The sequence below is a fragment of the Oncorhynchus gorbuscha genome, linkage group LG01, assembly GCF_021184085.1.
Source record: "Oncorhynchus gorbuscha isolate QuinsamMale2020 ecotype Even-year linkage group LG01, OgorEven_v1.0, whole genome shotgun sequence".
NCBI classification, from domain to species: domain Eukaryota; kingdom Metazoa; phylum Chordata; class Actinopteri; order Salmoniformes; family Salmonidae; genus Oncorhynchus; species Oncorhynchus gorbuscha.
The window spans coordinates 2,112,354-2,127,673 of record NC_060173.1 but is presented as its reverse complement, the minus strand read 5'-3'; the positions used below and the strand labels follow the sequence as shown (position 1 = coordinate 2,127,673).

Below are 15,320 nucleotides of genomic sequence, written 5' to 3'. Positions count from 1 at the left end.
GCTGCAATCACCTCATGTTTCAGCATGATAAAGCACGGTCCCATGTCGCAAGGATCTGGACACAATTCCTGGAAGCTGAAAATGTCCCAGTTCTTCCATGGCCTGCATAATCACCAGACATTTCACACCCATTGAGCATGTTTGGGATGCTCTGGATCGATGTGTACGACAGTGTGTTCCAGTTCCCGCCAATATCTAGCAACTTTGCACAGCCATTGAAGAGGAGTGGGACAACAATCAACAGCCTGATCAACTATTTGCAAAGCACTGCACGAGACAAATTGTCAAACCAAATACTGACTAGTTTTCTGATCTATACACTTACCCTTAATATATATATATTGTGACAAATGAATGCATATCTGTATTCCCAGTCATATGAAATACACAGACCTAATGAATTTATTTCAATTGACTGATTTCATTATGTGAACGGTAACTCAGTAAAGTCTTGGAAATCGTTATATGGTGTGTTTATATTTTTGTTCAGTGTAGAATTCAAAAACATACCCATCATATGTTTTACAAATTCGTAACATATCATATGAAATGGGTGATGGACATCCACAAATGAATACGTACCATACGAAAGGTAACGTATCATACTAAATGGAGTATTTATGTGTAGAATAATACGAAATGCTATGAGACCAGGTTGGTTGAACAGCGCAGAAGTGAACCTCCTCTGACAGTGTTTCTTCTTGTCAAGACCAGTATGCAGGGGATCAAGTTTCAGGCGTTTATTTTAAGCCTTATGTGTTAGTTTAGGGAAGCATGAAGACCTTATCTTTCATGTCACCGAGAAATAATTACATTAAATTGATTCACACCTTTGTATATGGTTAGGGTTTCCCCCACGGTCATATCTCCATGTTACGGCGCTTGTTTACTGAAAACAGACACCAGAGGACTGACTGTCTTCATGCTCTAATGAGTTATCTGCTTCTCTCAACACCTGTGTGGAAACGGAAGACACCAAACCTGTAGTCACTGAAAAATACGGTCGGCTGCAACTGTGTTAAACCCGGTTAAAACAGTATACAGTAAGTGCGTATTTAGCATTCGGTGAAATGATTTGATGTGATATGTAAGTACAGGGATTTATGTTTCTAGAACCGTACTGCAGTTGAGAATCGATTCACGTTTAAGATAGAGAATTTTGGCTGTTTGGGCTTCCAATTCTCCTTTAAACAGAACATGTAGCTGTCTTTGGGCTATAACGAGTAGCTTTAAGGTCATTTAGTCCATTATTAGGGTAAACATTAACCCTACATAGCACGCCATAGGGTTTGGGTCAAATGCATGACGTTATCTATACCAGAAACATGCACCTGCAATTGACATAACTCTGGACAGATAGAGAAACAAACCGGTCCAATATCACATGTAATAGTCAAATAGTCTTACCAGGTCAGCGCTGAATCTCACCGCTCTCTCTTCTATTGATGGGACACTGGTGACGAACAAAACGTGCGTTGCCTTTTTTTCTCTCCAAAACACTGAATAGACTGGACGAGGTCAAGGTGCCATTATTTCACTGCAACAACCAATACGTATGTCTTCAAAACGTCTGTATAAATGAGGTGGATAATGACGCTGATGGTCAAGCCGACTTGGCTCTAACCTCCTAGGTTGATGCCAGAGCGATCGGAAGTTGCGGTATTAAAACAAAGTGGTATGTAAATGTATATAGTTGCTTTGTCCTCGCTGTTGTAGGGTAGCCCAGTTCCGGAGGCAGGGAGATAAAGCTTTGGAGAGCAGCTCTGGAGAGTGACAGGTGTGAGTACAGGTAACGCAACCTGCGGGAGGGAAGGGGCGGAACCCAGAAGGTCGGGGGCGGGGTATAGCATATTCTAGTGAAGTACGTCCTGAATCTAACACCAAACCAGGCTTTCATTATGTTGTGTTTGTTGTTTGAATTCAGTTTTATCTTGCAAATATGCTCTGTATATGGTCAAATCACAACACTTTTTTTAAACTAACATTCTTTGTGGGCAACATTTAAGAAATTAAGGAGGGGGGGGGTCAAAAGAGAGAGTTCAATCATCAAGTCTATGAGACAGTGGCGGAGGGTCTTGCATGAAATGAGACACATTTGAAAAGACATTTAGACAAAGAAAATACTCCAGTATCCATGCATTTATAGCTTTTTCTTCTTCATAATTGTTATTCCTTTTTAACATTTACTGTCTGCAAAGTACAGTCGGTAGTCTGTCTCCGGGTATGTAATTGTGTATGGTAAGGGAGAGGCAGCTTCAAGTTGCTGGCTGAAAGAGGAGCAACGGTGTGGAACATTGCCCTGGTTTCAATGACACAAACAGGTACGAATGACCGCTGGCTCTTTGTCTAGGTAGGCCCTATCTTTCTCTATCTCTATGTCCTGGTACAAATGACCGTGTAGAAGTCTTTAGGTTTCGCTCACAAACAGAGGTGAATTAGTAGCCTGAATCCAAACTTCGTTCCATTTCACTTCACGGTTTCAGTCTGGCTATCTCTACAGTAAAACCACTTGAGCCTACGTCTGTAATGAGGGGCCTTGTTTTCAAAACAGCAGGCAATATACACATGTTTGTGTGAAATAAAGAGTATGTAACTTATAAGTTATATCAGATTTACAATCATGTAACAATTGAGAATTGTAACTGCACTAGCAGTCTGAAGTTGTTTCACCTGGACCAGTCTGAAGTTGTTCTAGATGGACCAGTCTGAAGTTGTTCTAGCTGGACCAGTCTGAAGTTGTTCTAGCTGGACCAGTCTGAAGTTGTTCTAGCTGGACCAGTCTGAAGTTGTTTCACCTGGACCAGTCTGAAGTTGTTCTAGATGGACCAGTCTGAAGTTGTTCTAGCTGGACCAGTCTGAAGTTGTTCTAGATTCTAGCTGGACCAGTCTGAAGTTGTTCTAGATGGACCAGTCTGACCAGTCTGGACCAGTTGTTCTAGCTGGACCAGTCTGAAGTTGTTCTAGCTGGACCAGTCTGAAGTTGTTCTAGCTGGACCAGTCTGAAGTTGTTTCACCTGGACCAGTCTGAAGTTGTTCTAGCTGGACCAGTCTGAAGTTGTTCTAGCTGGACCAGTCTGAAGTTGTTCTAGCTGGACCAGTCCAGTTGTTCTGACCAGTGTTCTAGATGGACCAGTCTGAAGTTGTTCTAGCTGGACCAGTCTGAAGTTGTTCTAGATGGACCAGTCTGAAGTTGTTCTAGATGGACCAGTCTGAAGTTGTTCTAGATGGACCAGTCTGAAGTTGTTCTAGCTGGACCAGTCTGAAGTTGTTCTAGATGGACCAGTCTGAAGTTGTTTCACCTGGACCAGTCTGAAGTTGTTCTAGATGGACCAGTCTGAAGTTGTTTCACCTGGACCAGTCTGAAGTTGTTCTAGCTGGACCAGTCTGAAGTTGTTCTAGCTGGACCAGTCTGAAGTTGTTCTAGATGGACCAGTCTGAAGTTGTTCTAGCTGGACCAGTCTGAAGTTGTTCTAGATGGACCAGTCTGAAGTTGTTCTAGATGGACCAGTCTGAAGTTGTTCTAGATGGACCAGTCTGAAGTTGTTCTAGATGGACCAGTCTGAAGTTGTTCTAGCTGGACCAGTCTGAAGTTGTTCTAGCTGGACCAGTCTGAAGTTGTTCTAGCTGGACCAGTCTGAAGTTGTTCTAGATGGACCAGTCTGAAGTTGTTCTAGCTGGACCAGTCTGAAGTTGTTCTAGCTGGACCAGTCTGAAGTTGTTCTAGATGGACCAGTCTGAAGTTGTTCTAGATGGACCAGTCTGAAGTTGTTCTAGATGGACCAGTCTGAAGTTGTTCTAGATGGACCAGTCTGAAGTTGTTCTAGCTGGACCAGTCTGAAGTTGTTCTGTGTGTTAAATGTCATGTTGTGGTATTCTGTGGTATGTTCTTGCTGTTGTCATTCTGTTATTTACTTGTCTCTTAGTATGGCCAGCAAAAATGCATTTATTTATTTTTATTTTATTTTACCAGGCAAGTCAGTTAAGAACAAATTCTTATTTTCAATGACGGCCTAGGAACAGTGGGTTAACTGCCTGTTCAGGGGCAGAACGACAGATTTGTACCTTGTCAGCTCAGGGGTTTGAACTTGCAACCTTCCGGTTACTAGTCCAACGCTCTAACCACTAGGCTACCCTGCCGCCTCTACACTCTAACCACTAGGCTACCCTGCCGCCTCTACACTCTAACCACTAGGCTACTCTGCCACCTCTACACTCTAACCACTAGGCTACCCTGCCGCCTCTACACTCTAACCACTAGGCTACCCTGCCGCCTCTACACTCTAACCACCAGGCTACCCTGCCGCCTCTACACTCTAACCACTAGGCTACCCTGCCGCCTCTACTCTCTAACCACTAGGCTACCCTGCCGCCTCTACACTCTAACCACCAGGCTACCCTGCCGCCTCTACACTCTAACCACTAGGCTACCCTGCCTACTATGACCCCTCTTAGATTACTAACGTTTATTGATTTGGTTTGAATGAAATCTTTATAAATGAGAGAGATTGTTTGTTGTTGTTGTTTGATTAGGATCCCCATTAGCTTGTTGCTATAGCAGCAGCTACTCTTCCTGGGGTCCAAACACAACATGAAACCTAATACAGAACGTTAATAGACAAGAACAGCTTAAGGACAGAACTACCTACATTGTTCTAAAGGAACACGTTGCCTATATATCACTACATACACACAAACTATCAGCGGGACACCTGTCGACAACCTCCGGTGAAATTGGAGGACGCGCAATTCAAATAAATAATCGTAATATTAAACATTTATGAACACACAAGTATCTTACATAGGTTAAAAGCTGAAATTATTGTTCATCTAACTGCATTGTCCGATTTACAATAGGCTTTACAGCGAAAGCATACCATGTGATTGTTTGAGGACGGCGCCCCACATCAACATATTTTTCAACCAGCACAGGCTTCATAAATTCACAAATAGCAATTAAATAATCACTTACTTTTTGAAAATCTTCCTCTGTTTGCAATCCCCAGGGTCCCAGCTACAACATGCATGGTCGTTTTGTTAGATAAAATCCTTCTTTATATCCCAAAAATCTGTTTAGTTGGCGCCATCGATTTCAGTAATCCACTCGTTCAACATGCAGACAAAGGAATCTAAAGAGCTAAACTTTGTTAAAACAAGTCAAAATACTTCGTCTTTTTAATCCTCAGGTACCCTAAAATGTCATTAAACTATAATATTTCATAAAAAAGAAGAATGTTCAATAGTCAAATTAGCATCCTCTTCGTCGCGTGCCTACAGACTGATTTCCAACTGTGACTCCCAGTACCAATACTCAAAATTCTTCCTCGTTTTGGAAGAAACAAGCCTGAAACCTTGAACAAAGACTGTTTACATCTAGTGGAAGCCATAGGAATTGCAATCTGGGAGCTGGAATTGTGTAGGACCAATAGCTTTCCATTGACAGAGCATGGGATCTCCCAAAAAAATAATTCTGGTTGGTTGACAGTTTACAATCTAAAGTAACGCCAAGTCATTTAGTCTCCTCAACTTGTTCAACAGCCACACCATTCATTACCAGATCCAGCAGAGGTCTAGAACTTAAGGAATGATTTGTACCAAATGCAATGCTCTTAGTTTTAGAGATGTTCAGAACCAGTTTATTAATGGCCACCCATTCCAAAACAGACTGCAACTCTTTGTTAATAAGGGTTTCAGTGACTTCATTAGCTTTGAGTTCTATTAGATAGATTGCCATATCGTGGATTCAGAGCTGAGGTTGAAAAGCCATGACACATGTTTTTTCAACATCAGGTTATGGTCAATAATATCAAATCCTGCACTGAAATCTAACAGTACAGCTCCCACAATCTTCTTATTATCAATTTCTTTCAACCAATCATCAGTCATTTGTGTCAGTGCAGTACATGTTGAGTGCCCTTCTCTGTGACTTGCCTAGTTAAATAAAAGTTAAATAATATATAATAAATATGCTAAAAGTCTGTAGTTAATTTGTTTACAGAGAAATAGCATTGTATTTAAACACCATTTTTTCACAACAATTTGCTAAGAGCTGGCTGCAAGCTGATAGGTCTGCTGTCAGAACCAGTAAAGGCAGCTTTTACCACGAGCCTGGTTGCTGGTCTGTTTCTCCTCATTTTCCAACTCCTTATGGAATTGTCATAGCAGAACAATTTGTCAAGAGAGCAGAAACAGATTTTCACCCAGGCTTGCACTGCTAATCAAGTCTCCATCCAGCAGTTAGAAGCAAACATTCCACAGAGAACTTCATTTTGCCTGTTCACAGACTGCTTAAACCCTGTGTTGGTACTGCATGTGTGTAACACGCAGAATTGTAATGTGTTGAAGCAGGTCACTCTGGAAACCTTGAGTCTGAGGCTAAATATTAACTATAGCTGTCACTGTGAGAGATGCTGTTTGAAGGAAGAGAGCAGAACAGGGGGAGCGAGAGAGAGAGGTGGGTGCGTGGAGAGGGGTGGAACGAGAGGGAGTGGAGAGAGATAAAGGGGAGAGAGAGGGGGGTAGGGGAGGGATAGAGAGACAAATTTGACCCCAATAACTACCGTGGGATATGCGTCAACAGCAACCTTGGGAAAATCCTCTGCATTATCATTAACAGCAGTCTTGTACATTTCCGCAGTGAAAACAATGTACTGAGCAAATGTCAAATTGGCGTTTTACCAAATTACCTGAATTCACCCTGCACACCCTAATTGACAACCAAACAAACCAAAACAAGGGCAAAGTCTTCTCATGCTTTGTTGATTTTAAAAAAAAGCTTTTGACTCAATTTGGCATGAGGGTCTGCTATACAAACTGATGGAAAGTGGTGTTGGGGGAAAAACATACAACATAACATCCATGTACACAAACAACAAGTGTGCGGTTAAAATTGGCAAAAAAACACACACATTTCTTCACACCGGGTCGTGGGGTGAGACAGGGATGCAGCTTGAGCCCCACTCTCTTCAACATATATATCAACGAATTGCCGCGGGCACTAGAACAGTCTGCAGCACCCGGCCTCACCCTACTAGAATCTGAAGTCAAATGTCTACTGTTTGCTGATGATCTGGTGCTTCTGTCACCAACCAAGGAGGGCCTACAGCAGCACCTAGGTCTACTGCACAGATTCTGTCAGACCTGGGCCTGACAGTAAATCTCAGTAAGATAAAAAAAAATAATGGTGTTCCAAAATAGGTCCAGTCACCAGGACCACAAATACTACTCCATCTAGACACGGTTGCACTAGAGCACACACAAAAACTATACATACCTCGGCCTAAACATCAGCGCCACAGATAACTTCCACAAAGCTGTGAAGGAGCTGAGAGACAAGGCAAGATGGGCATTCTATGCCATCAAAAGAAACATAAATTTCAACATACCAATTAGGATTTGGCTAAAAATACTTTAATCAGTTATAGAACCATTGTTATTCATGGTTGTAAGCTCTGGGGTAATGCTCAACAACCAAGAATTCACAAAATGGGACAAACACCAAATTGAGTCTCTGCATGCAGAATTCTGCCAAAATATCCTCTGTGTACATCGTAAAACACCAAATAATGCATGCATAGCAGAATTAGGCCGATAGCCGCTAATGATCAAAATCCAGAACCTTCCATAACAAAGCCATCACCTACAGAGAGATGAACCTGGAGAAGAGTCCCCTAAGCAAGCTGGTCCTCGGGCTCTGTTCACAAACAAACACACCCCACAGAGCCCCAGGACAGCAGCACAATTAGACCCAATCAAATCATGAGAAAACAAAAAGATAATTACTTAACACATTGGAAAGAATTAACAAAAAAACAGCGCAAACTAGAATGCTATTTGGCCCTAAACGGAGAGTACACAGTGGCAGACTACCTGACCACTGTGACTGACCCAAACTTAAGGAAAGCTTTGACTATGTACAGACTCAGTGTGCACACTGCACACAAAATGAGGTGGAAACTGAGCTGCACTTCCTAACCTCCTGTCCCATGTATGACCATATTAGAGGCACATATTTCCCTCAGATTACACAGATCCACAAAGAATTTGAAAACAAATCCAATTTTGATAAACTCCCATATCTACTGGGTGAAATTCCACAGTGTGCCATCACAGCAGCAAGATTTGTGATCTGTTGCCACAAGAAAAGGGCAACCAGTGAAGAACAAACACCATTGTAAATACAATCCATATTTATGTTTATTTATTTTCCCTTGTGTACCCTTAACCATTTGTACATCGTTGCAACACTGCATATATACGTAATATGACATTTCTAATGTTTTTATTGTTTTGAAACTTCTGTATGTGTAATGTTTACTGTTAATTTTTATTGTTCATTTCACTTTTGTATATTATCTACCTCACTTGCTTTGGCAATGTTAACACATGTTTCCCATGTCAATAAAGCCCATTGAATTGAATTGAGAGAGAGACACAGAGAGAGAGAGAGTGAGTGGAGTGGATGGGGGTGGAGAGAGAGAGAGAGAGAGGGGTGGAGAGGGAGAGAGAGAGAGGGGACAGACACAGAGAGAGAGAGAGAGAGAGAGAGGGAGGGGGTGGAGAGAGAGAGAGGGGAGGGAGAAAGAAAGAAAGAGAGGGGGTGAGAGAGGAGAGAGGGAGGGGGAGTGGAGAGAGAGAGAGAGAGAGAGGGTGGAGAGAGAGAGAGAGAGGGGGGTGGAGAGAGAGAGAGGGGGAGGGAGAAAGAAAGAGGGGGTAGAGAGGAGGGAGGAGGGAGAAAGAAAGAAAGAGAGGGGGTGGAGAGGGAGAGAGGGAGGGGGTGGAGAGAGAGAGAGAGGGAGGGGGGGGAGAGAGAGAGAGGGAGGGGGTGGAGAGAGGGAGGGAGAGAGGGGGAGGGAGAAAGAAAGAGAGGGGGTAGAGAGAGAGGGAGGAGGGTGGAGAGAGAGAGAGGGAGGGGGGTGGAGAGGGAGAGGGACTCTGGAGGCAGGTAAAGGGTAATAAACAACATGGCTTAAAGTGCCATTACCTACCAAAGAAAGGTATGTGATAAAGGTAGATTGGTATTTGAGAAGGTCTAGCTAGAATATCAGCCTGTCTCAATTCTCTCCCTACCTCTCCCCCTTGGCCTTATCACTCTGGTGTTTGCAGAATTTCAGGGTGTAACCAATATGATGGAATATCCACTACACAACAATGGGGTTCATGTTGAAGAGTTGGGGCCAAGGGGGAGGTGCTGGGAGTGATTTGGTACCTGCTGAATGGCTGTAAATGTGCTGCTTATAAGAACACAGGAGATCCGTTGTGCATTGCATGTTATTTGATGTCTGTTTGAATGTAACCTATAGATGTGATGTAGGTGAAGGAACTCTTACAACTGTGACACCAACTGTTAGGGAATGTATTGTCTTGTTTGAGACTTATGAAACCGAGGCATAAAATCTATGTCCCTTCGGTTTGTAAAAGTTACTAAGGCATCTCTGCCCTCTACTGGAGAAAACTAGTTTGGAACAGTTTTTTTTGTACAGCACGAGTCAAGAATAACAATTTACAAAAATAATGAACACAAAATAACCAGAAATGTAAACAGAAACAGTACATGTTAAGGGTTAAGATTTGGGATAATGTTAAAACAGGTGTTTTGTCAAATGTCTCCTTATCCCACTAGTATTCTGAAAACCCTGAGTTGATGCCCAGTCATTATTACATCCTGAGTTGATGCCCAGTCATTATTACATCCTGAGTTGATGCCCAGTCATTATTACATCCTGAGTTGATGCCCAGTCATTATTACATCCTGAGTTGATGCCCAGTCATTATTACATCCTGAGTTGATGCCCAGTCATTATTACATCCTGAGTTGATGCTCAGTCATTATTACATCCTGAGTTGATGCCCAGTCATTATTACACCCTGAGTTGATGCCCAGTCATTATTACAACCTGAGTTGATGCCCAGTCATTATTACATCCTGAGTTGATGCCCAGTCATTATTACATCCTGAGTTGATGCTCAGTCATTATTACTTCCTGAGTTGATGCCCAGTCATTATTACATCCTGAGTTGATGCCCAGTCATTATTACATCCTGAGTTGATGCCCAGTCATTATTACATCCTGAGTTGATGCCCAGTCATTATTACATCCTGAGTTGATGCTCAGTCATTATTACATCCTGAGTTGATGCCCAGTCATTATTACATCCTGAGTTGATGCCCAGTCATTATTACATCCTGAGTTGATGCCCAGTCATTATTACATCCTGAGTTGATGCCCAGTCATTATTACAACCTGAGTTGATGCCCAGTCATTATTACAACCTGAGTTGATGCCCAGTCATTATTACAACCTGAGTTGATGCCCAGTCATTATTACATCCTGAGTTGATGCCCAGTCATTTCCAACACTACAGCAGAGGATTTACCTTCATTAAGCCTCAACACAGCTCTACCAGACCCGCCCCACCTCAACACAGCTCTACCAGACCGGCTCCACCTCAACACAGCTCTACCAGACCCGCCCCACCTCAACACAGCTCTACCAGACCGGCTCCACCTCAACACAGCTATACTAGACCTGTCCCACCTCAACACAGCTCTACTAGACCGGCTCCACCTCAACACAGCTCTACTAGACCGGCTCCACCTCAACACAGCTCTACCAGACCCGCCCCACCTCAACACAGCTCTACTAGACCGGCTCTACCTCAACACAGCTCTACCAGACCGGCTCTACCTCAGCACAGCTCTACTAGACCGGCTCCACCTCAACACAGCTCAACTAGACCCGCTCCACCTCAACACAGCTCTACCAGACCCGCACCACCTCAGCACAGCTCTACTAGACCGGCTCTACCTCAACACAGCTCTACCAGACCGGCTCTACCTCAGCACAGCTCTACTAGACCGGCTCCACCTCAACACAGCTCAACTAGACCCGCTCCACCTCAACACAGCTCTACCAGACCCGCACCACCTCAGCACAGCTCTACTAGACCGGCTCCACCTCAACACAGCTCTACTAGACCCGCCCGCCTCAACACAGCTCTACTAGACTGGCCCCACCTCAACACAGCTCTACTAGACCCGCCCCTCCTCAACACAGCTCTACCAGACCTGGCCGCTTCAGCACAGCTCTACCAGACCAGCTCCACCTCCGCACAGCTCCACTAGACCCGGGCCATCACAGCCCAGCTCTACACAGCACCGACCACTACCCTAGGGTCTGGCAGAACACTGTTAAGGGTGGTGCAGCACATTATGTAGTCAGTCCACACCATGTATCATTCACATCATCAGCCCTCATATACTGAGAGTTTGAAGCTTCTCCAGCAACACCTCCTTCCACACCACCCTCCTCAATTCCCCCCACAACATCCCTCCCAGGCTAGTTTTGGTTACCCTGCCTATTCCCATCCCCAGGACAGGGCTGGGGCACTGCTGCGCCCTATGGCAACTCCAACCCGAAAATAGGAGCCACACCAAACTTCCTGTTCACACCCAGAATGGAGCATTGGCAGCCACTGGTCCATTGCTGCAGCAGCTCTGGTCTGCCAAATTGACCAGTCTACTCTGTTCTCACATGGTTGGCCAGGGACCTTGGCAAAGTCTCAGCTCACTCAACCAATAGCTGCATATGTCCCTATGCCTGTTAGCAGAATACACTATCTGACGTTAAATCTCGTAGGGGGCTAATGCACCTAAATGTGACAAGTATGATACAAAAATTGACACAATTGACAGTTGGTTACAGAACTCGTGTCCTGATATTCCAGTTGTCTAGGAAACATGGTTAAATGGCTCCATCTCTGATAAAGACATTGAAGTACATGTTAGTCATGTATTTAGATGTGAAACGTTATGTCAAATCTAATTTCATGGCATCCTATTTTTTTAAATATATTTCTGTTCCCAAGAAATTTGAACTCCGGGTTGTAGAAATCAAGTGGCATATCAAGAAGCTGATTAAACAGCATGATCATTACACAGGTGCAAAAGTTGAAGAACATACGCACATTTAGGTTCTGGAGTTGGAAGCCAACTCATGGAAAACAGAAAGGAAAACACTGCTTCTCACAGGTGATATTTATTTATAGCAATGTTTCCACCCTTCATCAGGTCTTCATCAGGCATCCATACCCCTGGTGGGGGTGGAAGGTCCTATATATTTAAACAGGGGCAGTACTCAGTGACATCACTTCCTGAAACAGGAGGTAACAAAACGTATAACAATATTAACATTCAATGTTTCAAAATATATGATCACACACAAGGAATGTGAATCATATTTACAGTAATATACAGTTGAAGTCAGAAGTTTACATACACTTAGGTTGCAGTCATTAAAACTCGTTTTTCAACCACTCCACAAATTTCTTGTGAACAAACTATAGTTTTGGCAAGTCGGTTAGGACATTTACTTTGTGCATAACACAAGTAATTTTTCCAACAATTGTTTACAGACAGATTATTTCACTTACAATTCACTGTATCACAATTCCAGTGGGTCAGAAGTTTACATACACTAAGTTGACTGTGCCATAAAACAGCTTGGAAAATTCTAGAAAATTATGTTGTGGTTTTGGAAGCTTCTGATAGGCTAGTTGACATAATTTGAGTCAATTGGAGGTGTATCTGTGGATATCTAAAAATTGTGGACCTTGTGAAGATGCTGGAAAAGTATCTATATCCACAGTAAAACGAGTCCTATATCGACATAACAGGAATGACCACTCAGCAAGAAAGAAGCCACTGCTCCAAAACCACCATAAAAAAGCCAGACTACGGCCTACAAACCTTAAGGACAACAAAGTCAAGGTATTGGAGTTACCATCACAAAGCCCTGACCTTAATCCTATAGAAAATTTGTGAGCAGAACTGAAAAGGCGTGTGTGAACAAAGAGGCTTACAAACCTGACTCAGTTACACCAGCTCTGTCAGGAGGAATGGGCCAAAATTCACCCAACTTATTGTGGAAAGCTTGTGGAAGGCTACCCAAAACATTTGACCCTGTAATGATCTGAGTGTAGTGGGTGAGGAGTCAGGCCCAGGAAGCAGAGAGTTCAGGTGAGTGCTATTTTAATGCACAGAGAAACGGCGAACATAAGCCAACCCTCACGAACACACAGGGCGTAAAGAACAAACAAATGCCCCCAAACAGGGGGACTTAAACGGTCCAGGGAAAACACACAAAATGGGAAAAACACAAAACCCATAGACATGCACACAAGTACACTAAACAGACGGTCACAATAATTAATCCCGCACAAGGAACACTGCGGGCCGGCTGACTAATAAAGCCTTACTACCTAACTCAAAACAGGTGCACTCAATCAACACATAAGGAGGTGGAGGAAATAATCAGTAGCAGCTAGTAGGCCGGCAACGACGACCGCCGAGCGCCACCCGAACGGGAAGGGGAGTGTCCTTCGGTCAGAGTCGTGACAGTACCCCCCCCTTGACGCGTGGCTCCCGCAGCGCGCCTCGAGGTCGACCCGGAGGACAAGGCGCAGGGCGATCCGGATGGAGGCGATGGAAATCCCTCAACATTGATGGATCCAAAATGTCCCTGGTGGGTATCCAGCACCTCTCCTCCAGACCGTACCCCTCCCAGTCCACGAGGTACTGCAGGCCCCTCACCCGGCGTCTCGAGTCCAAAATGGGCCGTATCGTATACGCCGGGGACCCCTCAATGTCCAGAGGGGGAGGAGGGACCTCCAGTACCTCACCGTCCTGTAAGGGACCAGCTACCACCGGCCTGAGGAGAGACACATGAAACGAGGGGTTAATACGATAATAGGAAGGGAGTTGTAATCGATAACACACCTCGTTTATTCTCCTCAGGACTTTGAACGGCCCTACACACTGTGGCCCAAGCTTCCGGCAGGGCACGCGGAGGGGTAGGTTTCGGGTCGAGAGCCAGACCCTGTCCCCTGGTACAAACACGGGGGCCTCACTGCGGTGGCGGTCAGCACTCCTTTTCTGCCGGCCACTAGCCTGTTGAAGGGATTCCTGGACGGCCCTCCAGGTCTCTTTGGAGTGCTGCACCCATTCCTCCACCGCAGGAGCCTCGGTCTGGCTCGGATGCCACGGTGCCAGGACCGGCTGGTACCCTAACACACACTGAAAGGGGGACACATTAGTAGAGGAGTGGCGTAGTGAGTTCTGGGCCATTTCAGCCCAGGGAATGTATCGTGTCCACTCCCCTGGCCGATCCTGGCAATACGACCGCAGAAACCTACCCACCTCCTGGTTTACTCTCTCCACCTGCCCATTACGTTTGGGGTGATAACCGGAGGTCAGGCTGACCGAGACTCCCAGACGCTCCATGAACGCCCTCCATACTCGGGACGTGCACTGGGGGCCCCGATCAGAAACTATGTCCTCCGGCACCCCGTAGTGCCGGAAGACGTGGGTGAATAATGCCTCCGCAGTCTGTAGGGCTGTTGGGATACCGGGCAACGGGAGGAGACGGCAGGACTTAGAGAACCGATCCACAATCACCAGAACCGTGGTGTTGCCCTGAGACGGGGGAAGGTCGGTCAGGAAATCTACGGATAGATGTGACCATGGCCGTTGTGGAACGGGGAGGGGTTGTAACTTCCCTCTAGGAAGGTGCCTAGGAGCCTTACTCTGGGCGCATACCGAACAGGAGGAGACATAAACCTTAACGTCCCTAGCCAAAGTAGGCCACCAATACCTCCCCCGAAGGCTTCCCATGGTCCTCCTCACCCCAGGATGACCCGAGGAGGGTAGGACGTGAGCCCACCGAATCAGTTGGTCCCGAACACCAAGCGGCACGTACCTCCGCCCCGCCGGACACTGAGGAGGCGCGGGTTCAGCCCGTAACGCCCCCTCGATGTCCGAGTCCACCTCCATACCACTGGTGCCATCAGCTTTGAGGCCGGAAGGATGGGAGTAGGTTCGGTGGACCTATCCTCTGTGTCGTAAAGGCGGGACAGTGCGTCCGCCTTCACGTTCTGGGAGCCCGGTCTATAAGATAAAGTGAACCGGAATCGAGTGAAAAACATGGCCCACCTTGCCTGACGCGGGTTCAGTCTCCTAGCTGCCCGAATATACTCCAGATTCTGGTGGTCGGTCCAGATGAGAAAGGGGTGCTTAGCCCCCTCAAGCCAGTGTCTCCACACCTTCAGAGCCCTGACCACCGCTAACAACTCCCGGTCCCCCACATCATAGTTACGCTCCGCTGGGCTGAGCTTACTCGAGAAGAAAGAGCAGGGGCGGAGTTTTGGTGGCGTACCCGAGCGCTGTGATAGCACGGCACCCACCCCAGCCTCGGACGCATCCATCTCCACTATGAATGCTAGAGAGGGGTCCGGATGCACCAACACGGGAGCATCCGTGAACAGCG

General features: G+C 45.6%; 1 protein-coding gene across 1 annotated transcript in view; it reads right to left on the bottom strand.

Moving 5' to 3' along the window:
* Positions 1 to 1,776, bottom strand: part of eps8l2 (EPS8 like 2) — a 143,856-nt gene extending 142,080 nt beyond the window's left edge. The window contains exon 1 of the mRNA XM_046342961.1: positions 1,408 to 1,776. The gene's annotated coding sequence lies outside the window, so the exon portion shown is untranslated. The remainder of the gene's footprint in view (positions 1 to 1,407) is intronic.
* Between the last annotated feature and the right edge of the window lie 13,544 nt (positions 1,777 to 15,320).